The 14,608-nt window shown below is 39.8% G+C and overlaps 1 pseudogene; it reads right to left on the reverse strand.

The window, feature by feature from the left end:
- Positions 1-49: 49 nt before the first annotated feature.
- LOC126620076 (7-deoxyloganetic acid glucosyltransferase-like) lies at positions 50-10,806 on the reverse strand (annotated as a pseudogene).
- Between the last annotated feature and the right edge of the window lie 3,802 nt (positions 10,807-14,608).

The following is a 14,608-nucleotide window of genomic DNA, read 5'->3' on the forward strand; positions in this document are numbered from 1 at the left end:
CTAGAGCATCAAACCCGTTCTATAAAAGTCCTTTCATTCTAGCGATTCATCACAAGTTTCTCAAGTCGTGAATAAGTTTGTCCAGGTTATCGTATGAAGACCCATTTTCACTAATAGCAACCCTGGCTAACTTCGAAAATCTTTCCACCGACCTCAAAATTTCCTTTCTTTCATCACCTTCTTCCATCAATCTCCTTATCATCTCCTTCACCATGGATCTCTCACACGTATCCTTCATATCAATTCCAATCCTCCAAACCTCACCAATCCATCTACTAGTCACCTGTTGTTCTGCCAGCTGAGGCCAACAAAGCATCGGCACTCTCGCCCAAATGCCCTCAAGGATGAAGTTCCACCCACATTGGGTTAAAAACCCTCCCACAGCTTTGTGAGCCAGGACCAATGTCTTAAATTTAGATATTATCGGCGATATTTCGTCGATAATATCATTTTTGTGAGACATTGATATTTTCACACGTATCCATTGAAATATCGTCTAAATATCGCGATATTATAAATATTATCGTAAGGAGGACGCACCTGACGAGGAAGAAGAAGGAGTAGAGCTGGAAGAGGCGGATGAGGGCTTACTGAACGGCCAGATAGAGAGGGAGTGGAGCCGCCGGAATCCGCCGAGCCGAGGACCATAAATCTCAGCTGCTGGTTGCCGCAGCCGATGTTGGCCTATTGCCTGGTGCATATCAGTTCCCATAGCCGCTCGTCCTCCATCGTCGTGTGCCACTACTTGCTCATGCACGACGCCATCCCCAACGTCCGCGCGTCCACGTGCTTGAACACCTCGAAGATCAGATTATTGTCTAGATTTGAAAAGCCCACCCCTTTCAGCTCATCCTGGTCAATGCAGTCAACCACCATCTCCTCCTCTTCCTCCATCTTCACATCCGCCAAACTCACCGTCGCCATCGAATAGTCCCCCGATGATGCTCTCTTCATCGAACGATTACAACCTACTAGTCTGAATCTTCTTATTGATTGCTTACAATCAGAGGTTTTAAAGTAATTTTGGGAAGATTTGGTGGGTAATCGGAAAACCCAGAGCCCAAATTGTATGAGCTGTGAGGGTGTGTGGAGAGATGGGGGTGGGTAATGCGGAGGGAGGAGGGAGGTGGGGGTGGATATAGAGGGTGGGGAGTGGGGGACCTATTTTCGTGCGTTTTGGAAGACGACAATTTTGTGAAATGAATGCGCCTTTGGGTTTGTGTGTCTCGTTTGACGAATATTCCCACTTCTTTTTACTCTGCTTTTTCTCATCTTTTACCTGCCCAGTCTCTTTTTTATTTATCTGTTTGCTTCCTTAACTTGTTTCCTGCGTTAACAACAAAAATCAAAATTAGTTTATTAATCCAATACATATGGGCAACTGTGTCCTAATTCATGTATCTTACCATGTAATGTATAAAATGTAAAATATTGTACCAATTCATTATATATAAATGATTATGGTGTGTTTAAACTTCTTTAATTAATTACTATATATTTTCTACACTCACAATGTTTGCCAACTCGCTATATAATCAACTTAAATCAGTTAAATCCATTATAAATGCATTTCTTTCTAATTTTTTGTGATAAACTAATAGATAATTGACTAAATAAACATCCTGTAAAGTTTCAATAAAAATTTCTGAGTTTTTCTTACAATTTCCGTGGTTTTTATTCAATTTTTATCGATATCGATAATATCCCGATATTTCCATCGATATTTCCATATTTTTGGACTACCGATATCATTGATATTTTATACATTGGCCAGGACCTCTTCTTATGGGGCCCACTCCACTATAAAGCCCCTCTCTTTGGTACCCATCTCTAGCTCCGTCGGAATCACATGCTCTCCTTGCTCCCCCCAAAGCATATCTGACCGCACCACCCATATAAATTGTGTATCGCAATTGACCAAGCCGTGCCAAAATTCAAATAATTGGTCACGTCTCAACTTAACTAAGCTGCCAAAGTCAACATATATAACAGATCCCACTTGTTTAGAGTCTAGCCACGCAATGCAACGACGGCCTTCTTGGCGCAAAGAGGTAGAGGATGACAGGACATCGCCAACGCGAGATTTGACAAGAGCGTGGACAGGGCCTATTGTGTAAACTTTGGGGAAAAGTGTGGATATGTGGGAATAATTGAGGCTTCGAGGCCGTCGAAGGTGTTGATTATTAAAGCAGAAGCACGAGTAATAGCTTTGGTCTCTTCCATGAAAAATTTAGTAGATGGGTGGTCAATTGGCACTCTGTAAAAGCTTGGTAGGTCTCGGTGCCGAAAAAGGCCTTCCATCCCCGGAATATCGCTAATCTTCTTATCCATGTCTTCATCTGTTACAAAGTTAGAAGCAGATTTGCATGACTAGTCACGGTAAAAATATGAAATAGACTTTATTTTAAAAAATTGCTAGGAGGAATTGTACCATATGTATAAATGAGTATAAAAAATGCTACTAGTCACGACAAAATAAGTTCATTTGATGTATCTAGATGTTTGAATATTGCGGGAGACGACATATATTTTCTTTTTTTTTGTTAATTAGATAATTCATCAAATTTTATTCTTTGATGAAATCAGGCAAGTAAAATAGACAATTTGTCTTCCTAATTTTAGTAGCCACTCTTTGATTCTCACTTCCCTAACTCTCAACTGCTATATCGTAAAAATAAAGAACAAAGAATTGTGTTTGTACCATACTTGACCAATCCCGAAACTACTGATCACCGGTCAACGTTATACCGTCAAGGACCCATGAGAGTTTCCCTCCAACCAGGAAGTCAATCACAACACGACATGTGTCAACATCAGAGGCCAATCACGGCACGACACGTGTCAAAGTCGGAACAAAGCTAGATCATTTCTTTTATAAAAGGAGATCATTCTCTCACAATATTTCCTAATGTCGTTGGTACTGAATCATTCACTAGAACTCACTAAAGGAGAGCTTGAACCTAAATACTTGTGTAAACGTTTCACAATTAATGAGAACTCCTCTACTTCGTGGACGTAGCCAATCTGGGTGAACCACGTACATCTTGTGTTTGCTTCCCTGTCTCTGTCCATTTACATACTTATCCACACTAGCGACCGGAGCAATCTAGCTAAGGTCACAAACTTGACACTTTCTGTTGTACCAAAGTCCTCATTGATTTTGTGCATCAACATTTGGCATCGTCTGTGGGAATCACACTTATTCCTACTCTCTTCAGCTTTGTCAAGCTGGTTTCCACCATTGGTACACTCTCTTTTGACCAGGCATCACTCTCCAACATGGGGAGCGAAGGAAGCCACATCACACAGAACGACACCTTCATCGAGCCTAGTGTGAGGCAGCGAAAGAAAGAACGAAAGAAGTTCGCTCTTCAAGCTAAAGTTGTAGAGCTAGAGGCTCAGAACAACAAGATAGCAATGAAGAATAAGGTCCTTCAGGAGCAGTATGAGAAACTCTTCGAGACGTTCCATGAGGCTAGGCATACTTAAACACACGAGCTCATCACCCCCGTGGAAATCAACTATCAACTGGGTGCCCCTCAACACAGAGGCTCACCTGTCTTCAACATGGGTATTCCTGACGAGGAGCGAGCTACTCATCGAAATGTTGATCAACATGCGACTTCTCTCAACCCAGCTGCTTCGACCTGAAGTAGGAGAAATGGAGGAAGGCACATTCTTGCAGAAGGAATGGAAAGATCAATAGCCGTTTACCGTGACTGTCAGGACTTCCTAAGACTGTCGAGAAAATTCTATCCACATAGGCTCAAGGGTCAAAGACCTAAGAGTCATTGAAGGGTTCGGTCCTCTACCACAACGTAGGCCAACGCCTAATCCAAGAAAGGAACCACATGCCTTGGAGGGACAAAAAGGTGAAGGAGACTCTAGGACTTCTAAACGGCACATCTCGAAAGTCAGTACGGTGAATCTAAGAAAAAGCCACATGCCTTTGACCAAACTTCCATACTTCCAAGGGATGAGGAAAACTTGCAAATAAGAGTTTTAATGATGCCTGACTCCACTCAGGACCCTCTTATCATACATCTCCTCGAAGAGGTGAACATGCTAAAGGCCGAGCGTCATGCCCAAATCCCTCGCTGGGATCAACCAAGGCCCGACCCTCTGACAAAGAGAATCCTTGGCACCCCTCTACAAGGAGAAACGAAATAGAAGCTTGGCTTGCAATCTTATACTGTGAGGGAAGATCTGATTGAGCATATATACCTCTTTGAATCTACCATGGCATACCGAAGACATAATGATAAAGAACGATGTCTCATATTCCTCCTCAACTTTCTTTAGTGGAGCTCTCAATTGGTATTGTCGTCTTCGACCTAATATTGTGGATTCCTTCGCTGAGCTAAGGAGACTTTTTGTGGCTCAACACATCTTCCAAGCTGATCGTGTACACTCCGCTGATGAGCTATACACTATTCGTCATAAATCAAATGAGTCATTGCGTGAATATGCCGATCGTTTATGCTATAAGTACTCTCGTTGTGCTGAGGCAGACGATAAAACAGCACTCAAGGCCTTCACAGTAGGCATGCATGAATGCTTCTTCAAGTACATGATGAATGCTAACACTTGGAAGACTTACTCTGAGGTAATGATGCAAGCTTACAATCATGCATTTACCGAGGTAAAGACATACCAAGGGAACCTTCATATGATTAACCCCTATCAATAAGTGGGAAGTGGAAGTCAAGTTCTACCAAGTGAGGAGATCTTGGCCATTCAGACACCCATTGCATACTCTCTTACCTCATTTAGCTACTCGTTTCTACCAAGTGAGGAGATCTTGGCCATTCAGACACCCATTGCATCCTTTCCTGCCTCATTTAGCTACTCACTAAGTCACCAAACATATTCGTCTCTTGGTAAAGGGAATGATTTTTACTCTCAGCAAACTCATTACAACATGAGGGATAAAAGTTTGTATCAAGACAACTAGGGGTGAACGTACCGTCGACTATTATGACTATGGGGCCAAGCCTCACTCTTTCAAAGTGGAGGACTAGGTATTGAAGGAAATGATATTATAAGAAGGCATACACATTACAAATGTTTTGACCCTCAACCGCTTGAGATCTTTTTATCACACAAGCCATTCGGCAAATATTTAAAGAAGAGAGAATTCACACAACTTCTTCTGAGTCTTTTGCATTCCTAGCATAAGAACACTTGGTCTACGCTGACCTACCTCTATACTCCAACTCAGAGCTCCAACATGCGTACTTTGACACAAAGTAAGTGATACTAAGTGTTACAACCAACATGGTTCACATATCGAAAGCATGGATTCCGTCATGCATAGAAAAACATTCATAAGCATCACTCATATCAATCAATATAAACATCATACATTCCAACATATTCATACATAAATATTATTTGGCAACTTGCCATCAACCAGGTGATGAAATGTACAACCCGTACTCTCCTTCATGCCACCAACCAGGTGATGAAATGTACAACCCGTACTCTAATATTATTTGGCAACTTGCCATTCTTATCACCAACTAGGTGAAGAAGGAACTCATCTTCATGCCACCAACCAGGTGATGAAATGTACAACCTGTACTCTCCTTCTTATTACCAACCAGGTGATGAAATGTACAACCCGTATTCTAATATTATTTGGCAACTTGTCATTCTTATCACCAACCAGGTGAAGAAGGAACTCATCTTCATGCCACCAACCAGGTGATGAAATGTACAACCTGTACTCTAATATTATTTGGCAACTTGCAACTCTTATCACCAACTAGGTAAAGAAAGGAACTCATCTTCGTGCCGCCAACCAAGTGATGAAATGTGATGAAAGGTGATGAAGGAACTCACATTCGTACCACCAACCAAGTGATGAAAGCAACTCACTATTCATTCCACCAACTAGAAGACGAGTGGTACAACTTGTACATGTGAACTCCTAGCATTCACAAATAATCAAAAACCCTCAAGCTTTACAACTTAACTAGGGGAGCACTTATGCCCAACAAGAGTTATAGTCACCAACAAAGTCTTATTGCAAGCCAACAATGACTTCAGTGCATGGTATACGATGATCAAGCTCTTCAGCCCTCTTGCATCTGCTTCAGACATTTCTCCTCTGTAACAATGCAAATACTACAACTCGTAGAAAGCTTCACACACTCTTGATCAAGACTATTCGAAGCAAATTCAATTTATATGGTTCATCCAAGCCTTCGAACGTGTGGCTTGCATCACAATCTCTTGCTCAACAGTGTGGAAGCAAAATTTGTATATGTTGTTTTTCCCACATTTTCAAATTTTCAGTTTCCCAAAAAAAATAATAATAATAAAAAAAGGAAATTGAGAAATTCAACAACTTCAACAAATGAAGGGCAACTACAATTCTCAAAAGGTTCACCTACAAAGCTTCAACATCAAAACTTCACTTACAAAGTTTCAACCTCAAAGCTTCTCCTACAAAGCTTCACCACAAAGCTTCACCAACAACTTCAACAAATGGAAGGCAACTACAAATGCCAAAATCTTCACACTCTTGATCAAGATAGTGTGAAGCAAAATCAATTCATGATATCCAACAAAGCTTCAACCTTAAAGCTTCACCTACAAAGCTTCAACATAAAAGCTTCACCTACAAAGCTTCAACATCAAAACTTCACCTACAAAGCTTCAACTTCAAAGCTTCACCTAAAAAGCTTCAACACAAAAGCTTCAATTACCAAGTTTCACTACAAAGCTTCACATATAAAGCTTCACCTACCAAGCTTCACTACAAAGCTTCAACCTCAAAGTTTCACCAACAAAAGCTTCATCAAATGGGGGGCAACTACAAATGTCAAAAGCTTCACACTCTTGATCAAGATAGTGTGAAGCAAAATCAATTCATGGTACCCAACAAAACTTCAACCTCAAAGCTTCAACACAAAAGCTTCACCTACAAAGCTTCACCACAAAGCTTCACCAACAAAAGCTTCAACAACAAAGCTTCACCTACAAAGGTTCACCACAAAACTTTACCAACAAAAGCTTCAACAAATGGAAGGCAACTACAAATGCCAAAAGCTTCCCTCTTGATCAAGATAGTGTGAAGCAAAATCAATTCATGATATCCAACAAAGTTTCACCTACAAAACTTCAACACAAAAGCTTCACCTACAAAGCTTCAACATCAAAGCTTCACCTACAAAGCTTCACCTAAAAAGCTTCAACCTCAAATGCCAAAAGCTTCACTAACAAAGCTTTTTAGGTGAAGCTTTGTAGGTGAAGATAGTGTGAAGTAAAATCAATTCATGGTACCAAAATAATGTGAAGCAAAATCAATTCATGGTAACAAAAAAAAAAAAAAAAAAAAAAGGAAAAAGGGCCTAAGCTTCCCCTTCTTTGGGTCTAACAACTTTCATAACAAATGTATATGAAGGAGGAGTTTTGGGCTACCACTTAGAGAAGAAAATGATGAAGTTTTGTTACTTTGGAAACTTGGCTACTAGCAAGACACCTCATTCGTCAACTTCCTCGACCTGAGACTTGGGGGACTCATACCATATACTAGTACACCTCGGTACTTGGAAGTTTCAAGACCACTCAGTGACTTGGATCTTTTAAGTCTCCAACCGAGAAGTTTTCCTCACTCGGGAAATCAAGGGAGCATTATTTCAACCCAAATACTTCACCCCTGTAAAAGAAAGGGCAACATGGCTGCTTGTTCAAAAACCGAAGAAACATTGCTCTCTGAATCTCGAGAGCTAGATCTTCCTGGATAAAATTTGTCAACATTACCCACACGCAACATCAGCTTTTCTGGTACCACGGGTAGCTTTCTCAAAGATCCCTGACCAAGTTAAGAAGTGTGAATTTTGCAGTTCCAGCTACTCTACTATTACCCACATGGGTAAAAGAACAACACCACTACTGGCTAATTGGCAAATCCTTAGATGTGTCGACCTCCATCTTTCGTGGCAAAGCATACTCACAAGAATGCCTAATTTTTCCTTATATCCAAGAACACACCTTCAACAAATTTGCTTGTTCAAAAATCGAAGAGGCAACGCTCTTCGAATTTCGAGAGCTAGATTATCAACATGTCTTCTTGTTCGAAAATTGAAGAGGCACCACTCTCTGAACTTCGAGAGCCAGATTTCCTTGGATAAAACTTGTTCGCAATCTTCACACGCAACATCAACTTTCCGGATACCACAGAACACTTTTTCAAAGTGCTCTGACAAAGTTAAAAGACGTGAAGCTTGCAGCTCGCACTACATTGCTATGACTGAGAAGGGTAAATGAATAGCATTACTACTTGCTGTTAGAGAAATTCCTATATATGTCGACCTCCATCCTCCATAACCAGGCAGACCTGCAAAAAATGCTCAACTCTTCCTTACATCCGAGAGGGCATTCCCAACGAAGTTTCTCGAAATACTCAGCTTCCTTTCCCCCGATAATACTTTTACAAACAATTCACACCAGAGTAAGAGTATCTCATATCATCAGGGTTGAAAGCAAGAGTATCCCATATTATGTTTTTTCCTTGTCTTTTCCTTTGCCCTTGCTTTTACCTGCAAGATAAAGAGAAAGATAGCAATCAGTCAGCACTTGAAATCAAGCTTCCAGTCAAGAATTGACTGCCTGAAACCCCTTGCTTGATTACTTACCTAACATTGCTCTCGAGTACTCATCTTCAACATCTTGTGCTTACAGAGAAGATACCACAACTGCTTGAGGAACAAATAGGGCAAGTGAAAAAGATACAAGGAAGCATGTGGAGACAAGCGCAACAGAACACATGCCGATTCATCTTACTTTTTCAAAAAGCAAAAGTATCTCATATTATCTATTCTCCTTTTTCTTCTCTTTATCCTTCTTGTTGCCTACAAGATAGGGAGAATGAGAACAATTAGTCGAAACTCAAAATCAAACTTTTGATCTAGGATTGATTGCTTACCTTGTCTGTCACCTTTTTTGGTAGATCTCCTAGCTCGGTGACTTGGGGGACTCCTACTATAGGGTTTGTATCGCACTTAACCAAGCCCGAAACTACAAGTAAGCTTCAAGTGAAAATGATACATTACCTTGTGCGTCAACATCAGATAAGGATACCACTCTTAAATGGAAGAGAAGTACTTCCAGATAAGATGCCACTTTTACCTATGGGACAGATAAGACAAGTGAAGACGATACCACATTTCGGTACTTAGAAGTTTTGTGATTACTCAATGGCTTGGATATTGCAAGTCCCCAACCGAGAAGCTTCCCTCACTCATGAACTTAGGAGAGCACTGTTTGTACCATACTTGACCAATTCTGAAACTACTGAGCACTGATCAATGTTATACCGTCAAGGACCCAAGAGAGTTTCCCTCAAACTAGGAAGCCAATCACAACACGACACGTGTCAACATCAGAGGCCAATCACAGCACGACACGTGTCAAAGTCAGAACAAAACTAGATCATTTCTTCTATAAAAGGAGATCATTCTCTCACAATATTTCCTAATGTCATTGGTACTGAATCATTCACTAGAACTCACTAAGGAGAGCTTGAACCTATGTACTTTTGTAAATCTTTCACAATTAATGAGAACTCCTCTACTTCGTGGACGTAGCCAATCTGGGTGAACCATGTATATCTTGTGTTTGCTTCCCTATCTCTGTCCATTTACATACTTATCCACATAGTGACCAAAGCAATCTAGCAAATGTCACAAACTTGACACTTTCTGTTGTACCAAAGTCCTCACTAATTTTGTGCATCAACAAATTGCATCACATAGGACTTTATATTTTGATTAACAACTATTATAAAAGAGGTTTGAACTCAAAGGCTTCATCTCACAAAGTGGAAAACAATCATGAGTTATGATATAAAAAATGCTATTCTAATCACGTCTTTTATTTGTACTACTTTTCTAATAGAGATGACACCTATATGTGTTGATGGACTCTATCTCTATTAGAAATGTGATATAAATGTGGTATGAAAAATATATTAAGTGTAACATTACTCATTATTGTAGACATGTAGCTAGCACTACATATCATTATCGATGCTGATTATTTATTTATTTTTTTTTTTTTTGGGATTACATACTCTAAAAAACCTTATCGTTTTGACATGTGGCATCACGATGTCCAACTCCAGTAAACATTTAATTGAATTAAAAATAAATTTGGAAAAGAAAACGAGAGAAGAATGAGAGAGTGTGTTAGACCAGAAGCCACAATCGCTGATGATGCAGATAGCCATGATGGGAATGTCGACCTTCTTTGCCACATCAATCGCGAAACACATGATCCCATCTGTTATGACACAACTCAAAGGAAGACGGCGAGTGGTGGGGGAGCCATACGACTCGTCATCCTTTTTGGTTAGGGTTATGAGCAGATCACGTAGAAGTGGCTTGGTTACAGACCTGAGTGACGAGACGATGTCTATTAAGGGGGGAATGGTGCGGGGGTGGGTCCGGTGGGAGGCCATCGGGTATGGACTTGAAGTAGAGGGTTGGGAAGCGGGTGGAGAGGGCATGGTGTTGGATGAGGAGAAGGTGGTTGTGCTCCGTACTAAGAAAGGTGACATGGATGCCAGCGTGGCATAGCAGCTGCGCAAAGCTCAACATCAGAGTGATGTGGCCTTGTGCTGGTAACGACAACAATAATACGTGTGCAGCAGATTCAGATCGTTCCATCTCCATCGATCTGTATCCGCATCCACCGTGTGGCTGTCTATATATATATATATATATAAGTACTGTTAGGATACTACCAGATTGCACATTAGGATGATGACATCTGTACAAGGTTGTCAGTAGTTAGTTACTTGTTAACAGATAAATAGGAGATTGTAAAGATGGAAAGGCGGTTAATGAAATATTGATTGTTTGTATTGTTGTTTCGTTCTCTCTGTACAATTGCAAAAGACATAGGGTAGGGTTCTAACATATACATGCACATTTGAGGTAGGAATGAGGCTCCACTTAAAATCCTAATTCAGTGGTCATGATTTCTCAACTATAAGTCAGGAAAGGATTGGCCATCATATATCGTGGGGTCGCCAATCTGTGGCATTATTGATGTCAAAATAAGAGTAACGATAGTATGTAGGGGTGGGCAACCGAGTACAGGAACCGCGGGTCGGGGCGGGTAATCACGGTTTGGAGCGGGTACGGGCCGGTTCCTAATTTTAAAAAAGAGAAACGGGGCGGGCCGGGCCTTTGAAATTTTAGGTTCGGGCCGGTTCCTGAAGTGTAGAAAAACTGGTACCCGGACCAGCCCGTTTGTAATTGCAATGGACGGATGAGATTGAATGATAAACTATCATCCAATCTCAACCGTTAGTTTCTACCCTAATCATCCTTCCTCCCGAGTCCACTCCACGTCGTTTGTCCCTCTGACTCCCTCGACTCCAACCCTTAGTCATCTTCTCCTCTGTCGTCACGACCAACACGACGGCACCACCCATCCTCCCATCCTAGGTCTCATCGAGCTCAACTGTCAATGGAGTCCCTCCTTAAACCCAACCAACCATGTCGAAGCTCGTCGGTGTCCTCGCCTTCCTAACCCTAACCCTTCAATTTTTGGCCCACTCCTTGCCAATAGACTCCTTGTTCTTCAAACCCCTCCAGTCTTGAGGCTTTGAGCTCGATTCAAGCTCGCGAATGATCCAAGATCTCTTTGCAGCGATACAACCTCTACAGATATGAGAAAGTTTGTGTTTGTACTTCTGATTGTTTGTGTTTTTGTCTCTCCCAAGATCTCATTTCTCAGTTTTGATCTTCTGATTGTTTGTGTTTTGGTGATTTGGGAGAAAGTTGTGGAATTTGAGAACTTCTGTTCGGTCAATTGAAATGGAGGATCAATTTATTCAAGTCGAGGACTCTGAGAATGTTTGTTTGTGAGCTTTAGCATGTCATTGGGCTCGATTGATGCGATGCCGTTTAAGCTCGTGTTGCTACTGTTGGAGACACCATTGAAGCAGTTGAAGTAGAGCTATTGGTCGAGCTGGAGGTCGGAGGGGATGGGATCGGCGGAGTGGAAGTTTCAATCTGTGCCAGAAAAAAAAAACGGGTACCCGTGTACACGGACCAAACCGGTCCGTTTCAAACGGGCCGGGTTAGGTCTGATTCCTGTTTTAAAATATGGTGTACCTGCTCCGGCCCGGCCCGTGCCCAGCCCTAATAGTATGTAACAATCTGCCGACCTTTAACATTTATTATTTATTTTAAAGTGAACAACTAAGTATTTATTTTAAGGGGAAGTATTGATATAATGAATTGTCTACAGATATAGAGTCTACCAAAATTTGTACTTGCGCGTTGCTGCGGGATTGAAAACTATATGAATGATTATGCAATTTCAATCTTCATAAACAATGTTTGAGTCAAAAATTGAGTTACCAATGCCAATGCAAATTATACACAACCTCATCATGAATGAAAGAAATTTAAATATCAAAAGAGAAACCTATTTCGTCTATTAAAAATGTTGTTTACTGCAACACTAAAAGTTGTCCTATGCTATGTTGGTCATTAAGGAAGCATCCTAGGCAAGGGAACAAAAAATTGAAATAAATTTATAGACAGTAGAATTATATCATGAACAAATAAGGATAATGCGTGTTTACCTAGTGTTTTTGTGTGCAGAAAGAAGTCTGATTTTGCATGAAATGGAGATGACCTTATTTGGCAATTCTGTAGGATGCGATCAAACTTTTGTGTGTTTCCAATTTGCCTTGCAACCAAGTTTCTACAAATACAGATTGAATTCAAGAAAGTAATTAGACCAAGGCATAAGAGATTATAAGAAAAAGTATAGAAAATATAAACCACATATACCACTTATTATACTACTTTGTATTCCGAATACGCCTAAAAATATATCGATTTCTAGTAAATGGTTCGGTTCCAATTAATTCCACTTTAGTTTCTTTCAAAACCTTCAACTTATCCTTGACATTTTTTTTAATGGCATCATAATTAAAAGTTAGCTAATAATAAATATACAAACTTGTTAACCTTTAGTTGACCCTCGACATGTGCTCGGAAGAGGGCTCTTTCAACATCCTAAAATCATGTCAAGAGTTAAAAAGGAGCAAGAAAAATATAACGTAAGAGCTCTGAAAATTTGAGGCAGAGCATATGACCTTATAGGGCCTCTTTAGAATTAGGTGGACCAAGTTCTATTGCCATGATTTCATCATCCAATTTGTCAACCATCTGAAAAATGAAGAGAAAGTATCTACATATGTAAAATCTGAAAAGTAATAGCAAAAAATAAGTCCCTGGTTTAAAACAACGATCTAGCTAAGACAACATCCATACCTGCATATATAATTCACAACTTATGAGACAGAACAGTGTAATAAGGAATTTCCACCAAGTTCCTTTTTAGAGATCCACCAGTCCCTCTAAAAAATCCCACTTCAATGAAAAGGAAGTTAGGCCACACTATAAAATGCACTACTCCAGCTTTTTTCAAAAATGACATTTTAAGAAGCTAAATGCTTGAAGAACCTAAGAAGAAGATAATATATAAATTTATACTAAATTATAATATTAAATCTACATATCCTAAAGTTATTGTAAATGCCCAAAAATAAATCTAAACAAAAACTTGAAACTAAAAACCAAATGGTTATCAAACGGCTCCTAAAGGATTACACATTCTAGATTTATTAAATGGAGTTTTTCAAGACCTTCAACTAAGTGAAAATAATATACAAATACTAAGAATAATATCGCATAGCCTTACCTCAATCTTCTCAAAATTGATCATGACACACTCTTTTGTATCACATGGAATATCCCTTACCTACAATGTTGCTAACAGAAGCTTTCAAAACTATAATGAATGGAAAGACATAATCCTCAATCTTCCAAACATGGATTACCAAAGTTACCTGATCAGTTTGCAGGGTTACTTGAACGGGTTCAAAATGGGTGACCAGAGGCAGCTTGAGATGAAAACCTGAAATTTGAAATAATGAGAAGCAGGCAAAGTTAAGGCCCTATGCAAGCAACTTCTTAATGCACATCACTTGGATCTATAATTGTGTTCAAAAGAGCGCGTCCTCTCCAATATACCCCAACATGACCTTCTGGGACTTGGTGCAGAATTGATATAGTTGCTGATGTTGGAAGAACCGTCTGTAAACATCAAGACGTCCCAGTTTTAAGAATTTAGCATACTAATCGAAGTTCCCCAGCTAGCATATCATAGTAATTAGCAAAAATACAATCCAAGTCTATTGCAACTATCATTACAGAAAACGAAAAATTCCGAGAAAAACCTTCGATTCGATGCATTATTGGGAAATCGTGTAACTATAATTCTCAATCAACTAATACAAATATTAGATAGAGGATTAATGAAGTCACCAGATGCATTTTATTGCACATGATCATGCTTAGCAAACATATGATCATTAATGACAGGACAAAAGAATGCATTACGAAATAAATATATGCATTCAGTGGAAATGAAAAACAGATGCATGATACTCGAAATAGAGAAATTACTTACCATAATAAAACCTAAAAGTGAAACAAATTGATGAACAACTGAGTTAGTACTGCATATCAAGTGATGGATTAAGCTCGAAGATAAAATGCGATAAGCAATA

Source organism: Malus sylvestris, chromosome 4, assembly GCF_916048215.2.
Source record: "Malus sylvestris chromosome 4, drMalSylv7.2, whole genome shotgun sequence".
NCBI lineage: Eukaryota > Viridiplantae > Streptophyta > Magnoliopsida > Rosales > Rosaceae > Malus > Malus sylvestris.